Source organism: Zalophus californianus, chromosome 16, assembly GCF_009762305.2.
Source record: "Zalophus californianus isolate mZalCal1 chromosome 16, mZalCal1.pri.v2, whole genome shotgun sequence".
Lineage (NCBI taxonomy): Eukaryota > Metazoa > Chordata > Mammalia > Carnivora > Otariidae > Zalophus > Zalophus californianus.
The window spans coordinates 20496981-20516519 of record NC_045610.1 but is presented as its reverse complement, the minus strand read 5'-3'; the positions used below and the strand labels follow the sequence as shown (position 1 = coordinate 20516519).

Here is a 19539-nt window from a genome sequence, read left to right as displayed (position 1 = left end):
TTTGGTCCTATTCCAAATTTCCCTGTGCTGTGGTTTCTTTTGGTTCTCAGGGGCTGTGGGAACAGCTCTCACCACCTAGTGACTCACCTGTGACACCTTCATAGACACACCTCTGACCTTTCATGTCTCCTTTATTCAGGGATCTTATTCTCTGCCTCTCTGATATACTCAGTTATGCGTGCTGAGAATCAACACCAGTGGAAAAGCTATCATAGTGGGATGACTGCTGAGTTGCATTCACTTCCACTCTATAAAGTAACTGGAAATGCAGATATTTCTAGATCTAGGAGTTTACCAATCATTGCTCATCACTTCAAGATGAAGGCTTTGGGAGAGGGAAAACATTACTGAAGCAGGGAATTCACGCTGCTGGGCGTGTACCCCATTGCTCACCCAGTGGGAGGTGACATTTTTCCGTCTTGGTCTGGAGAACTTCCTTTCACTTCTCTTGGGTGTTCACCATTGTAAGAAACAGGTTGGATAGGGAAGGGCCTCACAAGAATTTCACCCCGTGCCTTCTCTGTAGCAAACTCTGATACACAATTTATCGAGAGTCTGAGAGCACCACATGTGAGCTCAAGCTAGGAGGCCTGTGTGCCCTTGGGCCCAGCACAACTCAGAACGCTTCAGATATTAGTCACCACTTCGCAGGTTCAGCATTTTGGCCCAGAGCAAACACGATCCCTGATGAACAATGGAAATGAAATATGCCTGTTACCGTCTTCACCGCTGAGAAAACAAATTACTCACAATAATATTGTTTTTCCATACACTCACTTACGTAGAAATCGACTGAAGTTTCTGTGATACCAGGATAGTCAGTGGCTCTTAATAAAACACAATGGTCATAAACATTTATTTATAATACAGAACTCAGTGTATTTATTGAGTAACATTCTCTAGTCATGGAATTTATTTATCCATTGTCAACTAACATTTCCTGAGCACCTAAGACACGTGAAACACCCTTCTCTATACATGGAAGGTAGCCACAAGGGTGGTTTCAGTCCCCCGACCTTGAGGAGCTCAAGTCTAGAGAGGGCAATATTCATAAATATAAATAAATATATGCTGATAATCCAGGAAAGGCTGTATTAAAGCTTCATGAGGGCATGGAAGCAAGACACCCCCCCCCCCAACCTCTGCCTTGGAGAGGGTATGAGGCTGTTCTTGGAGCTGGTCTGGAAGCAGGAACACTCACTAGTCCAGCAGAGAAGCTGAACAGGGCTAAGGTGTGCAGCTGGAAAGGGCAGGAAGGGCAGGTACCTCTCAGAAGCCGGTCTGGGTGGGGAAGGGTCAGGGAAGGCTGAGAAGGACCTTCTGTGTGGGATGACTATAGGTCCTAGCTTGCCAGGGACCGTCCTGGTCAGTCCTGTTGCCCCAGCATAATGACTGATAGGGCTATGTCCTTTAACTCTTAGGAGTGCCCCAGACAGATGACAGATCCCGTGGCCACCTGACTTATAAGCTATGCAGAGGAGGCCGGTAGGTCGCATAAAGCTAGTGAACTGATCAGATTTGTGTTCTGGAAAGACAACTCTGGCAGCCACAAGGAGGACAATTTGTAGATGGAAGAGACTGGAGGCAGAGAGTGTCTCTCCACAGAGAGGGAAGTCGTAGATGTAGCAACCACTTGCCTTGAAAACTGACTATAATTCTAACCGTATTCTAAACACAGACTTGCCTAAGTGCTGGTTATAGGAATATCTCTGTCTCCAATTACAATTTTCTGAACAGCGTCAAAGTTGCATAGATGTTCTGAATGTGGCCCTAGTCTTTTAAAGCCTTAGTAATTTTCCGAAATAATACTAGCTATGTATCTATCAACCTGCCTTTAAAAAAAAAACAAAAAAATCACAGAGATAGAAAGAAGATTCTGAGAAATACCTGAGGGGAAATTTTTAATAGTTTTTTTAGAGAAAAGATCTTCGAGAGGGAGAGGAGCTCTGAACCCCCAAGTTTGGGTTAGAAGGTGGCATAATCTTGTCACAGGAAGCTGGCTCTGGCCATCATTGTGACATGCCTTTTGAGTTGCCTTCCTAGCCTTGCAAACGGGTTCTACCGAGCCGCCCACAGGTCACAGCCATCTTTCCTGAAACTAGCAAATGCCTCTCTGAGATGACTGGCTTGGACAGGGTGTGTCTCTGAGCCACAGAGCTGAGTTCACTGGGCATGGAGACGGGACCTGGAACAGTGGCCCCATCTGCCCCACAGAGCCGGGCAGGCACAGCCCCCCGACACAGGGCGCTCTCAGAGGTAAGCTTCTGTGCTCACCCACTTGTGGGGCCCCTGCACTGCCTTCCCATGGGGCTGCTTGGGCTGGATGATGAAGGGCAGTGAGACCCCCACAGTGGCCAAGTCACCTGCAAGGATCTGGAACCTGAGTCACTGACACGTCCATGCTTGAGCAGCAGCATGACATGACACAGCGAAGGGAGCACAGGCTTCGGACCACGACTGGTCTGCGTCTAAGTCCCTCTGTGCACCAGAGGCCCTCCACGCCCTCCATGCCTTCCCGGACCTCTGTATACCTTCTAACGCCTCAATTCCTCATCAGCGAAGTGAGGATGACAGTGCCTGCTTGGCATGTTGTCGGATCCGGGCTGGTCTGGCCCAGGACCTGGCGCAGGTGTGGCACAGAGTAGGTGCCCAGCTGATGGTGGCTGATGTCCTTACTGTCGTCGTCATGATTATTGCAGAATCCGTTCTGTCCCAATACAGTCACTCACTCAAAATGTATTTTTTGAGCACATGGTAGTTGCTGAGTAGTGTTCTCTGCATCAGGGGGACAGCCAGGGGCAAGATAAACAAGGTTCCTGTCCTCAGGATGCTTAGACAGACACCCAATTCACCTCTTCTTTCATCATGTCCTTCTTATTACCTTCTGTCCATCCCCCCCTCCCATTTGTTGCCCTTTCCCCACGTCCCTTACCCTCAACAAGAACCTTCTGTCTCCTCAGTGGTTTTGCCCTGTTAACCTCCCAAAAGTTCAGCAGCTGTACCTTCCGCTCCTCTCGCTCACCTGCAGGGTCACCCTGGCTTCCGTGACTTCCTCGAGCACCGGGTGCATCTGTCCCTTGCAGGAAGTTATGGACAATTCCATGAGGGGAGGACTATGTCTGTCTACAGTTTAGATGCTCCATAAGTATGTATTAAATGAATAGTTATTTGGGAAGCTGTGGATGGACTTCTTATCACTGAATGTGTTTGATCTTAATTAGAAACACACTGAAACAGGTACATGGAATCGACCCTCAGTTCTGGGCTCCCTGTTCAGATGCCACTGATAACAAAGGCCTTACCTGAGAATATTTACTGATGGCCACGTTCTAGCTCCGGGCAGGCCTGAAGAGCTAGATGTCCACAACAGCCAGGGTGTTGCCGGGCAGGTAGAGGATGGCTGCTCTTGGGGGCAGACGTGGCAAGGCAGATGTTTGAGAGCTGAGAGTTGAACAGTTTGCAGAATCGAAGCTGCTGCTCCCTGTGGTCAGGTTTCCAGAGTCCAGCGGCAGCGCAGTTTAAGGGGGACAGAGGTGGGAACCTCATTGTAAATGTGGGTGCCTTCTGTTGCTAGAAGGAAGAATCTCCTCTTTAAGGAACGGGGTTAGCACATGAGAATGTTTTCTGGATAATGAGATTATTTCTAGGGAAGGGTGATGGACTCTTGGGTAATTGTGAGATTGGGGGGTATGCTGGGTTTTTGTTTGTTTTTCTGGGTGTTTTTTTTTTTTTTTTTAAGATTTTATTTATTTGAGAGAAAGAGAGCAGGAGAGAGCACAAGCAGGTGGAGCACCAGAGGGAGAGGGAGAAGCAGACTCCCCACTGAGCAAGGAGCCCGATGCGGGGCTCGATCCCAGGACCCTGGGATCATGACCTGAGCCGAAGGCAGACGCTCAACCGACAGAGCCACCCAGGTGCCCCGATTAGCGGGTGTGTTGTTTCTAGAATGACCACACGTCACCTTGTAACCGTGACAACAGGATGCAGACAGGCCTCGGGAGTCCCTGCAGTCCTCCCCCTTCAAAGTCACATGGCTTCCGGTGTCAGATGTTCCTCCGTAACCGCTGAAAGTGCAACTATGTGGAAGGGCCACTGTGGCTTTTTATTTGCTCTCTCTCGTGGTCACTGTTACTTTCCCTCTCGTCTTATAGTTAGCGCTGTGGCTCGTATGTCTCCCCACTGCGCTACAGGTTCACGGAGTGCAGGGAGCACACCGTGCAGGTGTTTGAGTCATCCTCACACAGAGCATGGGGAGCTCTACGGAGCCATCAGAGGGAAGGAAGGATGCAGGTGGTCCATAGGCTCGGTTAGAGGGGAGGCTTGTACCTGCACCACAGCACTGCCCGGATGGCCACTTAGCTGTAATTGCTAAGTATAGGGTGTCGGCTTAGAGAGGGAAGGGACCTCGTGCTGACCGAGATTTTCCTCAGTGACTCTGAAGGAAGCTGATGTCAGCTTCGTGTCCAGATTTGTGAGTAAAGTAGAATCTCGAGAGCACTGGTAAGAAGAACCTCCCTGCTAGTCGATAGCCCCCTTCGCAGCCCCCTGTGACCAAGTCAGGAAGGGAAGGAGAGGGAGAGGTGTGAGGACCCACTCCTGTGCTTGGGCTCTGCTCCCAGCCTCCGTGTGGGTCAGTGGAAGCCACCAGCGGCACACGGGAAGGGCTTCTAGCAGCTGCCTGCTTGTTGTCAGTTTGCAGCACGTTGACTTCCAGATTGTTACAGAGAAAGTTAAGCAAAGCAGATTTTAATCAGTTGGTGATACATCTCACTAGCTCCTGTTACTTTTATGTTCCCGCATTGCCTTGAGCCCAGCAGGAACCATGGTAAACAAAAATAAGCATCATACCTAATCAACAAAGGGCTTATAAAACTAAATACACTGAATCAAATATTAAGTAGCTCACCTGAAATTGATGCATAGCAGTTTAAGGTGGGGTTGAATGCCTGCCGTGGAGGGTAGGGAGGAGAGAAAGACCTGAGTGACTTTTTGGCCCCTCCTGTGTAAAGCAGACCTTCCCCGTACTGCTTATTACTCAGTGTGAAATTGTTCTCACTGGTTCTCAAGTGCACAAGCTGGGGCACAGACTTAAGAGCTTTAGATGAACCTCATCCTCCACCAACTCATTATTTATGTGTTTAGAAATACCTGTTACAACAAAGAAAATGGACAGTTCACAAAAAAAAAACAACAAAAATGAAATGTTTTGTAAACATTTGAAAGCATTTCAACTTCATTAATAATCAAAGGTATGTTAACAAAACAGTAAAACAGTTTTTTCCTTTAAGTCAGTGTAGTTTTTTTTTTTAGATTTATTTATTTATTTGAGAGAGAGCATGAGCAGGGGAAGAGCAGAAAGAGAGGGAGAGTGAGAGAATCTCAAGCAGACTCCCCACTGAACACAGAGCCTAACACAGGGCTCAGTCTCACGACCCTGAGATTATGACCTGAGCTGAAGCAAAGACTCGGATGCTCAACCGACTGTGCCACTCAGGCACCCCAAGATTTTTTTATTTTTTAGGTAATCTCTACACCCATTGTACAGCTTGAACTCACAACCCCAAGATCAAGAGCTGCACACTCCACCAAGTAAGCCAGCCAGGCACCCCAACATTAGTAATTTTTTAATGCACATATCTTTTGCCCTAACAATCTCCTTTCAAGAAATATGTCCTAAGAAAATGATCAGAAATGTGGACAAAAATCTATGTGTAAAGTTGTATGTAGCAGTTATTTATAAATTGTGAAAAATTAGAAGGTAAACATTAGAAGAATAGGTAAACAAATACTACTATAGCCATATGATGAAATTTTTTACAGTCATTAAAGCTTATCTTTGCAGGGACACCTGGGCAGCTCAGTCTGGTTAAGCATGACTTTGGCTCAGGTCATGATCTCAGGGTCCTGGGATGGAGCCCCACATCAGGCTCCCTGCTCAGCCAGGAGTCTGCTTCTCCCTTGCCCCTCCCCCTGCTGTGTTCTCACGCGCTCTCTCTCTCTCACAAATAAATAAATGAGATCTTTAAAAAAACTTATCTTTACAAACTTTTTGATATCCAGAGAAAGTGCTTATGATATAACACTTTCTTTAGGTGTGAAATTCTATATCCAAATTGTGATCAAACTTCGAAAAAGAATATAGGCATAAAAAGAAGGGGTAAAAGAAAATATACAAAGTGGCCAGTGCCAGGTGCTTTAGTTTGTACTTCTGTCAACTTTTCTGTGCTTTCTGGCTTTATTTCAATGAGCATATACTGCTTCATAATAAAGGGAAAATTGAAAGAAAAAAATAATTTTTTACAGCAAAAGTTAATTAGTAGAAGGACATGTGAGATATGAACATTGCTATGTTACTCTGTCAAAATATGAACCATGGTTCTTTCTCTGGATGGTGAAATAGTCTTATGAGTAAAATTTCATTTCTACTTTCTTATGCCTTCCCCCATTTTCCAAAATTTTTACAAAGAACATGTATGAATTTGAGAAAGAAAGGAAAACATTGGAGAAATGAAAAGTGCGGAACTTACACTAGTTCTAAATGTTGCCAGTTTGCTTGTCGATATCTGCAAAAATGTAGCTTTTCCCTCAATGAGCCACCAGCTCATCTTGAGAGTCAGAATTGCAACTTTGAGGTGTAAAAGTCTTGTATAGGGACCATTTATTATACGCCTCCAAGTATTAACATTTCTTCTTAGTTCAAACCCTCCCTAATGTACATTTCCTTCTGGCAGCATGTTTCCTGGAATCCTACTGTCTCTTTGGCTTTGGCTCAGCAGTGCTTACAAACTAGAAACTCTTCTCTCTGGTGACCTGCCACAGCCATTTGAATCAATGACCATACTTATGCATCAAGGAGGGAGGAGGTTTTTCCCAAAATAGCTTGATATTTTAACAACAGGCACATTCAGTTTGTCGCAGACCCTCTTGCAGTTGAATGAGGGTCACTAGGGGGTAACTGCTCTGTCACTGGATTGCAATGGCTCAGCAGTAACAAATACAGGAAGTGACAAAAGAAAGACTTCGTTTAAAGTTCTGTGGCTAGGAGTGGATATAATTTGTCTACATTCCCAGAAACTGATGATAGGTCATCAGTACAAAAAGAAGGAAGCTTAAAATAGTAGGAAGAGTGTTAAGGAGAGAAATAATGAGATGAAATAAAAAGATAATGGTAATAAAACACGGGAAAAGTAAACTTTAAATAACTGAGATCCCTATCGCTATGGGTTACAGGTATGTGACGGTTTTTTTAAGAACTCTTATTTTTTTATACAACCTTTTCTTGAAGGAACCTCCCCAACAGATAAAGGGCAGGCAATTCAAGATCCCATTCAGTGATTTAGAAGCCCTTGAAGGACAATTTGATTCATAGGATTCCTAGCTGATTGGCCTTGGGCCACTAACTCTGTTTGTTATTCCCTATAAGAAGGGAAGAGTCCCTGGGGTGCCTGGGTGGCTCGGATGGTTGGGCGTCTGCCTTCGGCTCGGGTCATGATCTCAGGGTCCTGGGATCGAGCCCCACATCGGGCTCCTTGCTTAGCAAGGAGCCTGCTTCTCCCTCTGCCTGCTTCTCCCTCTGCCTGCTGCTCCCCCTGCTTGTATTCTCTCTCTCTCTCTCTCTCTCTCTGGCAAATAAATAAATAAAATCTTAAAAAAAAAAAAAAAAAAAGGGAAGAATCCCTGACCGGCTGAGGATCAAATTAAAACTGTGTGAGCATGTGTGTGTGTGCTCACACATGCGTGAGGTACTTGGTAAGCACATGTAGATAGTCGTAAAAAGAGTTAACACTCACCCAGTACTTACTACGTGCAAGGCTCTATTCAGAGCACCGTGCGTATGCTCACGCACCTAAACCTCACGACAGCTCTGAAGGTGGGTGCTGTTATTATCCCCATTTTATAGCTGAAGAAACTGAGGCATGGAGAGGTTAAGTAGCTTGCTCATGATCACAGCTAATTAGTTATGGACAGGCAGTCCAGCCCCAGGGTCTCATGCTCTAGACCCTACTGCCTCTACCATGTAAGGTTACCAGTATCACCCAACACAGAAGGGCTGAACTATCTGGGATGGAAGCACATTCTAAAATAGAAAATGAGAGAAGCAGAGGAGCGGGACCTTGTAAATGACCTCTATTTCCTCTCATCTCCCTGGGAATTCATTCTATAGAAACCAGTGAGAATTGTGGAGGAAGCCTTTTTCCCTTGAAAAGCACAGACATTTCTGGGCTGTCTTACTGTCAGTGGTGGTTATCTGACACTGAGCCCTGGAACGGAGCGTGTTTGTTAGCTGTCTCGAACCCGAGGTGCGAGCCTATGAGGAGAGCAGCACATTACTTATGTTCTGTTTATCCTGCGGTGAAAAAGCACCACTAGAATGTACTCCCATAAAGTGTGTATAAGTCACTTTTAATCACACCTCAAAGAACGCTCTTCACTTCCAAGGGTGAAGTCTTTTTCTCCGTCAAATTAAACGTTAACCATCTAGTGCCCGACATTACACTCCAGTTTGGTTGTGCTCAGAAATAAATTGTTTCTGGCAGGCCAAGGCACACAAGTGTTGAACTTTCTCTTCCGAGATCAGGGCCCTGTCTCTCAGAGTGTTCCACAGCTCCCCACACAGATAAACTGTCAAAAATTAACCCAGAGGTCAGCGAACTGTGGCCCACAGGCCAAATCTGGCTCACCATAGGGATGGTTTTGCATTTTTAAAGAGTTGGGCGCAAAAATGAAAAGGAGGATATTTTGTGACGCCTGACAAGTATATAAAATTCAAATCCGTTGTCCACAAATACAATTTAATGGGAACACGACCATACCCATCCATTACATCCACACTGTTTGTTATTTGGGCCAAGTTGACTAGTTACAGCACAGGCCGAGTGGCCTGCCAAGCTGAACTATTTACTGCCTGGCCCTTAGGGGAAACTTCACTGACCCCTAACTAGCTGCAACAGAGCACCTTGGTTGGGCTGACTTCTCCAAAGATAGGCCAAGGCCAGCAAGTGACAGGCTCACACAATCTCACCGAATGACACCCCACATTGCTCAAACCTCAGGTTTGACATTTTGTCCCTTGGGTCATTAACCATCTCTACATTCATCATAGTGAAATTGGACATTCTTTAGCTGCCTTAATTGGGGTGATTCCCTGCACTATTTGTCTGTAAAATATTTGGGGTCTCTCGGATCACATTTTGAAAGAAACAAACATCATCAACTTATAGGCTCCATGAGGAACCTATAAATTCTTCAGATGAAGGAATTTAGCACAGTTCACTTTCTGACAGACCCAAAAACACTACAATGTCCCTATTTTCCCTGCTTTTTTAAAGAGATTATTGATGGGGGTGCCTGGGTAGCTCAGTCGTTAAGCATCTGCCTTCGGCTCAGGTCATGATCCCAGGGTCCTGGGATTGAGCCCTGCATCGGGCTCCCTGCTCGGCGGGAAGCCTGCTTCTCCCTCTCCCACTTGCCCTGCTTGTGTTCCCTCTCTCTGTGTGTGTTTCTCTCTCCGTCAAATAAATAAAATCTTTTTTAAAAAAGATTATGTATTTGAGAGAGAGAGTGTGTGTGAGCACCGGGGGAGGGGTAGAGAGAGAGGGAGAATCTCAAGCAGACTCCCCACTAAGTGCAGAGCCTGATGCAGGGCTCCATCTCACAACCCCAAGATCATGACCTGAGCCAAAATCAAGAGCTGGACACTTAACTGACTGAGCCACCCAGGCACCCCCAGCTGCTTTTTTTTTTTTTTTTTGAAGCTCAAGAATTAGTTAATAACTAATTAGTTGCTAAAGTCTGTTTAAAATGTAGTTAAACCTTTCTGTAGACACAAACCCATGTCTGCCTAATTTGTAGTGGACTTCTGTGAGCTGAGGCTGACCCAGAGGCAGCACTTCATCATCTGTGTGGGTTGTAGTGATTGCTCAGTCCCAGAACGGTTTCCTCCTCCCACTTGGAAGCCTGCAGGAGCCCCCTTGTGCCTTCCCTCAGAGCACACACTTGAGCACCTTCGATGCACCAGGTCCTGCCCCTGGACCCAGTGGCCCTCTCAGAACACCTCCCATCCATTCCAGGGAACCAGCAGTAAAGAAACAACAACATTCACATTAGAAACATGTAGGAAGGGAGACGGTGGTGGAGATGAGCATCCAGGGCCCCATGGGAATGCAGAGGCAGCCTTTAGAGAACAGTTGCTCTTTCCATTGTCTGTCCCTTCCATAAAGAACTGTGTGTAGCTGATATGTGAGGCCCTGGGTCATAGCCCCTGACCTCCTAGAGCTTCCATCCAAGTGGGGCAAACACACAAAGACCAAGTGAACAAATAAAAATAGTTTTATTTGTCATCGGTGTTAAGGAGGAATAAACAGCGTTCGAAGGGAGAGAATTAAAGGGAAAATGGAACTTTGGCTAGAGTGGTGGGAGCAGGCCAGATGAAGAGGTGACATTTAAGGCTGAAAGATGAAAAGGAGGTGGTCATGTGAAGACCTGTCCAAGCAGAAAAACAGTTGCTAGAAAAGCCCTGAGGCAAGATCTTGGTGCGCCTGAGGAATTGAAAGACCAGGCATTGGACAGCCAGAGCATCTAGAAGAATGAGGAGTAAACCAGTCCTTCGCTTGTGATGGAGAGGAAAGAGGGGCAGAGGTTCAGGACAGCAAGGCCTGCTGGTGGACACGCTAGTGACTCAGGAGGTCTCGGATGTGGGGCTCTGGGCAGGAAGAGCAGGCTGGGAAGCCAGAGAAGAGCCAGATGGTGACACTCCTTGCCTCTCAGGCAGAGGGGGTTGGGCTTGGTCCAGGAGACAACAGGCAGCCAAAACACAGGGGAATTTTGTGTTTCTAGTGAAAAACTTTTTTTCTGATAACAAAAGTACTCTATATGTGGAAATTTTGGAAAACATATACACAAAGACATGGGAAAAAAATCTGTAAGCACACATTCAAACCATTGTTAACATTTTTATATCCTCTTTGCATACAGATAGTTTTCCAAAATGAGATTTTTTAATGTGTTCTATTTTATAATTGTGATTTCACTTAACAATGTAGAGCAAACATTCTGAAATGTCTTCCTGTGTCACTAAGTATTCTTTTCCAGAACAACGTTTAATTCCTGTCATAGTATTTCATGCTAAAAATCAGCTAGAATTTTTTATTGCTTAGTTGTCAACCCTTATTGTTGAGCATCTAGAATGTTTCCAGTTTTCAGTATTAAAAATAATGCTTGATTATTGTCCTTTGAGGCATATATTTATTCATATCCATGATTGTTTCCTTAAGAATTCCTAGAAATGGAATTGTGGGGTCAAAGGGTGTATTTTTTTATCTTAGGATTTTATTTTTAAGTAACCTCTACCCCCACTGTGGGGCTCGAACTCACAACCCCAGGATCGAAAGTCACATGCTCCACCAGCTGAGCCAACCAGGTGCCCCAAAGGATGTATTCTATATATTTTTTTTTCAGATTTATTTATTGAGGTGCCTGGGTGGCTCAGTTGGTTAAGCGTCTGCCTTTGGCTCCAGGTCATGATCTCAGGGTCCTTGGATCGAGCCCCACGTTTGGCTCTCTGCTCAGCAGGGAGTCTGCTTCTCCCTCTCCCTCTCCCTCTGTACTCTCCCTCTCTCACATGTTTTGTGTCTTTTTATCTTTTGGTGCCTTCATCATTTGGTTACTAATCTGTAAGAGCTCTTTAGATATTAAGGCTATTAACCCTCACATATGTTGCAAATGTTTTCCTAGCCCATCTTTTTAAATTGCATTATTTTTTCTAGAGAAGTTTTGCATTTGTAGGTAATCACATCTGCCTTTTCCCTTAGCCTTTGCATGAATGCTTTAAAAAGTCTTACCCATTCAAAGACCAGATAAATATTGACTTACATTTCCTTCTTATTCTGTGTTAGTTTTGTTTTGTCAGTTTCAAGAACTCCTTGCCTTAAATGAGGCTTCTGTGTCAAAAAGATAACTGGAGTGGTGAAGGCAGCTTCAGAGGGCAAGGAACTGGTATCAGGGAGACCAGTTAACTAGCTGCTGCAGTTGTGGCCAAGAGGGATATGGTCAGGGCAATGATTCTAACCCTTTTCCGCCTCCACATGGTCCAACTGCACAGCCTGTGCCCATCAGTAATCTCTCTCGTTATGCACCGTGATTCTCAGCTGGGGTGCAGGGAATGGGAGAACTCCTGGCTCAGCTGAGGATCCCTGGTGGCGACTGAAAGGGAAGGATATATTTAGCAGAGGCCAGTTAGCACAGCTGATGGGCTCTGGGTAATAAGCAAAGCAACCGGTGACCCCCAAGTTTTTATTTGAGTGATTGGGTAGATCATCGCTCTGTTAGTCTAGACTATAGAGACTGGCCTTAAAAAGGAGGGGAGGAGCACTGAAGATGATGTAGACAGCTTAGGACTTACTCCTTTTGAAAGGCTGTGTGTCAGTTCAGGTTGAGCTATCCATGCAATGTCTGCACTGGGGAAGATTTGGAAGCCAGATGCTTAAAGGAAATTGAAGCAGTGGGAGTGAACGAAACAGCCCCTGTGTGGAGAACCAGAAGAAAAACATGGCCCAACAGGAACGCTGGGGAACACTAAAATTCAAGGGGTGAGAGAGTTGAAGAGGGGAAATAAGCAGAGGGAACTAAGAAGAAATTGTCAAGGAAGTCAGAGAAGCAGAATACAGTGGTGCCAAGAGAAAAAAAGTTTCAAGGGTAGAGAATGGTCTCCAGTGTTGGAATTTTCTAGCACGATACCAGAGTTCTACACTGTACAGTTAAAACCTATGTCCTTTCTCAGCTGCCATTAGACTCCTTGTTCTTACACATCAGATCCATTCACAACTCCTTGATGTTGTACATACTGCTTCCTCTACCCACAGCGATAGTTCCCCCAGCTCTCCACCTGGTAAGCCACTCATCTTCCAAGAGCAACTTCAGATATCAACTCCTCTGTAAAGGCAATCCGGTCCACCCCTCTCCAGAATTGTCCTGTTCATTCTCAGAGATCGCTCAGCACCTACACTTCTTACCTCTAGGCTAATGTATCACCTGGTGTGGTAGTTATCTACTTATCAGTGCTTCTCAGACTTTTCTAAGGAATTCCCCTAGCAACCAAAGAGCAAACTCAACATTCACTAGGATCATATCCTGAAATGGCCTATGGCATGTTTCTTTTAAAGATTTTATTTATTTATTAGAGAGAGAGAGAAGAAGAGCAGTGGGGGAGAGGGAGAGAGGGTCTTTTTTTTCCCCCATGGTTTATTCTTTCGATATTTAACAATTCCTTACAATAATTCCTTACAGCATTTTTTGTTTTTTTTTTACTGTGGTAAGAATACTTAATATGAGATCTACCTTCTTCATAAATTTTTAGGTATACAATATAGTATTGTTAACTGTAGACACAATGTTGTAGAGCAGATCTCTGGAACTTACTCATCTTGTGTGACTGAAACTTTATACCCATTGAACAGCAACTCCCCTTTATCTTGTCCCACAGCCCCTGGCTACCAGCATTCTATTCTCTGCTTCTACGACTTCGACTTTATAGATATCTCGTAGAAGTGGAATCATGGAGCATTTGCCTTTCTGCTTTATTTCACTTAGCACGATGTCTTCCTAGTTCATCCATGTCTTCTCATATGGCAGGATTTTCTTTTTTAAAAGGCTGAGTAATATTCCACAACATATATATTCAATTCTTTTGGGCATATACCCAGAAGTAGGATTGCTGGATCATATGGCATTTTTATTTTTAAATGTTTTTGAAGTCAGGAAAGCCATTCATTGAGTTTATTATTGCAACCAATCTAACACAAATGCTGTGAATGACTTTCTTTTACATTTTGTTTGAGGCAGAATCCAAAAAAGTGTACACATTGTGATTAGTTGCTATTTCTAGGTTATTCCCCCTTCTCTTTTTTTCCCCCCATGTATTTTATTTTAGTTAATGGTCATTTTTATTTCATTAAATTAACATTTTTGTATAATTCTCTTAAGAATAGGATTCTGCTCTAATTCAGTATCAGTCTAACAAAATCATATTTCATATCAAAACTACTTATGCATAAGTGCTTTTATGTTATAACAATTCTTCCTCGTAAACAGCCAGGAGGTGAGCTTACAATGGCTTTCTCTCTCTTTTTTTTTTTTAATTTTGTAATTAACATATAATGTATTATTGGTTTCAGAGGTAGAGCTTAGTGATTCATCAGTCTTATATAACACCCAGTGCTCATTACATCACATGCCCTCCTTAATGTCCAGCACCCAGTTACTCCATCCCCCCACCCCCCTCCCCTCCAGCAACCCTCAGTTTGTTTCCTGTGATTAAGAGTCTCTTAGGTTTGTCTCCCTGTCTGGTTTCGTCTTGTTTTATTTTTCTCCTGGGAGAGAGGGTGTTAAACAGACTCCGTGCTGAGTGCGGAGCCTGATGCAGGGCTCGGTCTCACAACCCTGAGATGACCTGAGCCGAAATGAAAAGAAGGACGCTTAACCAACTGTGCCACCCAGGCGCCTCTGGCATGTTTTTTTAAAGTCCTGTTTTGTTTGTTTTTTAAGATTTTATTTATTTATTTGACAGAGACACAGTGAGAGAGGGAACACAAGCAGGGGGAGTGGGAGAGAGAGAATCAGGCTCTGCACTGAGCAAGGAGCCCGATGTGGGGCTCGATCCCAGGACCCTGGGATCATGACCTGAACTGAAGGCAGATGCTCAACGACTGAGCCACCCAGGCGCCCCTAAAGTCCCGTTTTATTTTGACAATTAACACTACTTTCATTCTGTCATTCTAGATGTTGGCTTTAATCTGGATGTTAAATTTTTCCAGTTACTTATTTGGAATAAGTCTTCCTGGAAGATTCTCCAGGTTTGTTCTGTGGCTTCTCTTACTATAGCACACTGCTGAGTATCCAAGGGAATGACAGCTCAGTTTCAGAAGCTTAAGTGCACACGTGGCTCTCCCACCAGATCAAGAGCACCTTCCTCTAGAGAGATCGTGTCTGCTTTACGACAGATTCCCAGTGCCCAGCACAGTACCTGTACATAGGAGCCATTGGTACATATTTACAGATGCAAAGGCAGGAGGAGGAAGCAGGGGATGGAAGAACAGACGAACAGATGGGAGGAAAAGAATAGATGGACAGAAGAGCAGATGAATGGGAGGATGGCAAGGAGGAGATGGATGGATGGATGGATGGATGGACAGACATAGATGGTTGGATTGCAAAGGTTAAAGAACAGGTAGGGACAGAAGTAAAGACTACGTACGTAAACTACTCTCTTAAGAAGCTTAACTGTCGGGGCGCCTGGGTGGCTCAGTCGTTAAGCGTCTGCCTTCGGCTCGGGTCATAATCCCAGGGTCCTGGGATCGAGCCCCACGTCAGGCTCTTTGCTCAGTGGGGAGCCTGCTTCTCCCTCTCCCTCTGCTACTCCCCCTGCTTGTGCTCGCTCTCTCTCGCTCTCTCTCTGTCAAATAAATAAAATCTTTAAAAAAGAAAAAAAGCTTAACTATAGGGTGTGATGAGAGAGAAATTAGTAGCTAGGAGGCACAGGCATTACAGTTAGTTTATCTTAATTTGGGGGCACTTCATGGCTGGTGGGGGAAAAAAATGAATGGGTAGGCTTTTTGTTCTTTTATTTAATGGAAGAGACCTGAACATGCTTATAAGCTGAGGAAAAAGCAGGTAGCCATTGGAAGAGAGACTGAACATATTCAGCTCCCTCAAGAAATACTTACTGAGTACCAATGACATGCGAGGCACTGTACCAGTATATGAGCAAGAGCAGCTTCCTCTGCCGGGGCTTTCATCCCAGTAGGACTGTGGGTGAGAGGGAAAGGATAATGGGCTATTATCCAAGGAAAGATGGTACCTCATGCTGACTGCTGCCCTCTCAGGGAGAACAAAATATTTTAATGTTGGTCTAGGTCAAACATAATTATGGAGGTAAGACTGCTGACTTTTTTTAAAAACCACATGCATTCCAAAGCCTCCTGGATATGGGGTGGGTGTGTCATGAAGAAAGAGCTGGAGGAAGTCTGCATATGTCCAATGTATATTTGCCAAAAACAGTTCTCTCCCGTGATTCAGACGAGGTGATGCTCTCGGGATAGAGAAGTAGAACAGAGGCAGAAAAAGACATGGTTGAGTCTCTGTCTAGCCGGTTAACCTAAGCTTTTCTGGGTTTTAGTAAGTGACTCATTTCCCCTCCGTGTGGTTCTCTTAACATATTCTGCCTAAGACTAGATGGTACATCCAAATGGAAATAAACCATGGGCTCTGGGCATGTGCTGCACATTGATTTAATCCACTTCATAATTTCATTAATGCTCATTCTCTTTCTTCGAGTCCTATAGTTTAGACCATTGCGTAGACCCCCACCACCCAGAAGTCATTTATCACCAGACATTAGCTGCTCCGTGCTTAGTTACAGTGCATAAAATATTTTCAGTGTCAGAAATTACACGAGATCTCATTTGTAACTCTGCACTCATTCTGTTTCACAGATATTATTAAGAAGAAATGACTGTGAATCGGATGAAAAGATTATTTTTAAATTACTTCACTTTTGTTACTTCTGTTCCTTTTATTATAGGCTATCCCCCAGATGCTTTTTAGAAGTAAGGTAGGGTATATTTATAAGTACCTTTTAAAATTACTTAGAAAACAAATCCATAAAGATTGAAAATGTTGGGCTGTGTGACCTGTTTGTTTTTAATGATGCAGTATTACAGAGGCCTTACTAATCCTTTGTGATTAAGTGTGAAAAATCCTGCTTTAATCTTTGCAACAGGTTAGATCATGAGACAGTGAACACCAAAAAAAAAAAAAAAGAAAGAAAGAAAGAAAGAAAGAAAAAGTCACTGCTACTGAAAATTTTTGGTATCGAATATTGCTTAAATCATTGCTGGAAGCCTTGAAAATCATCTTGTTTCTTTGGTAATTACAAGGACACTTGACCTAACATGTTATAAATATTGGGCTCTAAATTAAATTGTCTATAAAATATTCACTCTCCTAGAATACTAAGTTAGAAACATTTTTGTAGATTTTTTTGCACTTTATGTTTTAACCTTACAATACTCCTGTAAGGTAGGTAATGGAAGTAACTGTATCCTTCACGTGACAGGTGAGGGAGATGAAAGAGACCTGCCCCAAGTCACAGATCATAAACATCTGCATACATCACAGACCTTGCCACCAAAGAGTTCATAGTCTAAGGTGGAGGCAAATGGATGTTTATAAGAACAGAAAGCTCCCATGAGCAGAGAGCAGTAGTACCCTTAACACCACTCACCATAAGGCTTCATGAGGTCGGAAGGTGGGTGTGAAGCTCCTCCTATGACTTTGCTCACATTTTCAGAAGGTGGCCCAGGGATCGCTGCTCACTGCCTGTCTTTAAATGCTGGCGTTCACATTTGTGACAAAGTTATGCATTCTGGACAGAGTGTATGTGTATATATAGAAGTAAAAAGTGACACTGAAAGAAGAGCCAGACATCCCCTCACGGAGTCTCATCCAAAACAGCAGCTCCCTTCTGGCCTTGGAGAGCAGGTCTGTTTCTCAGGGGGTGAACGAAGACCTCAGAGTCCAGAATCTGCCCAGAGCTCCTGCTTCGGCTCAAACTGTCTCTAACCCCCCCTCCACCCCCCAGCCCCCCGGCCCCCGCTCTGGCCTTAGCTCCGCCCCCTTCCTCATTTCCCTCTTCTTCCATCCACATCCTGATACGCTAGAGGACAGACTTCTGACCAGAGCCAGATTTCCTCAGTTTGGGGTTCGGGAGAAGCACCAGTGATTGATTGCTCCTTCCTCGTGTTAGGAGCAAACCAAGAGGGGCTTTTGAACCTAGCTATCCGAACGCAGCCGCTCTTGGTAAATTCTCCATCACTGGAAATACACAAGCTTAAACCAGACAATGACTTGGGATGTCCTAGAAGGTGTTAGCTCGTTGGAAAGGGGATCACGAAAGATTTGTTCTAATCCGAGTGTCTGTGATTCTAAGGCAGTGGAAGGCACCTGTATGCCTGTGGACGCGGGAGCACAGGAGGCATGATGTGGTCACAACTGTGCGGAATGGAAACACGTGGCGTTTATTTAATGCACCGAAATTACTTTGAGCAGCACATTCCTTAGCTGTAAAATTGGAATAAAAATACCTGCCTCATGGGATTTTCATGCAGACTAATTTACATCATGAAACAGAATATAAAATGCCCAGCCCAGTGTCTCAGGTGCTAAGCAAGTGATGGTTGTGGTTAAAGATTTGCAGTATACCAGGTGCCGTAACAGACAAGATCTGATTGCTGCTTGGGATAAGAGGGGTTCTCCTTTTCTGGGATTTGCTCAGCCTTGAGCAATGAAGCTCAACAGTAGTCTCCCCAATGCAAACAAAGTAAAGGCAGCATCACTTTGTACTTTGCATTGCATCTCTGAACTTGCCTTTGGGCATCACTGATCTATCCATAAACATAAACCTTTGGGTTTCCTTTCTTGGGGTTCCTCATAAAAGGCAGGAGAACTCATTTTTCCATATTTGGAAGCACAAAGATTTGCAGAAAGCAGTAGGCTCTCTTTAAACAGTATTCCTGACAGCTATCCCTGCCCTGCCCCCCCCCAAAAAAATCCTTTGTCTGCTTCTCTAGGAAAGGTGCTGGAAAGGAGCCAGCATGTAGGAATTAAAAAGACAACTGGTACAGAGCATAAATGTGTGCTAAAAATACTAAAACCAGTAAGGATTCATCTGAAAGCAGAATAGAGTCTCTGTATGCCCCTGCTTCTGGACTTGCTCAGAGCCGTGATGGCTCTGTGTTATTTGGGGATGACAGTAATTATGGAGCCAGAGTGCTCCTCGGCAGAGACAGACAGAGTTCCAAGCGGAGGGATGGTTTCCATGGCAATAGCATCAGCATCTGAATGACTTCCTGTCACAACAAGTTGGTGACTTAATGAATTCATTACCAAATTCCAAAGGAAAACTGGAGAGTGGTTGAGCTACTGCTCAGCCCTCAATGTGCCTAAATCCAGAATGGGAGAGCCATTTCTCCCACACAGGCAGCCCAAGTGCTTGCTGCTGGGCGGGCGGAGCAGGGGGAGCAGGGGGAGGGCATCCGTGACCAAATCTGGCGCCACGTGGTCTGTGAGGGCCTCAGTGCCTGTTATGCCAAGAGTGTGAGAGAATCCCAAGAGTCTTCATTCTAAACTCGCACTGATCCAACCTAATGAAATTAATGATCACAGGAATCTTGTCCGGGGCTTCAGAAGCCTACCCGCAAGTATCCCAAGTCCTCTAGAAAAAAGCCAAGGAAAGAGAAACAGACCTTAAATTCTAATAGCCTGCAAGCAGAAGCAAAGTGGGGGGCAGGGGGAAGCATGTGACCCTACTTCTGTTCTTCGGTGTAGCACAGAGACAACATGGAACAACAACAAAAGCACACGGATACCTTCAGAAATTGGGAGGGGGGGGGCTGTCATTTATTTGGTCAACTGCATATAAAATTTGAGCCAAGAGGTAATGTATCACAATAAGAACGTATCATAATTAACTTTTCCTACCTTGCT

At 44.6% G+C, this 19539-nt stretch overlaps 1 protein-coding gene across 3 annotated transcripts in view; it reads left to right on the top strand.

Annotated features, from left to right (window-relative positions):
- Positions 1–19539, top strand: part of MYO1D (myosin ID) — a 350526-nt gene that overhangs the window by 288370 nt on the left and 42617 nt on the right. The gene's annotated exons all lie outside the window — the stretch shown is intronic.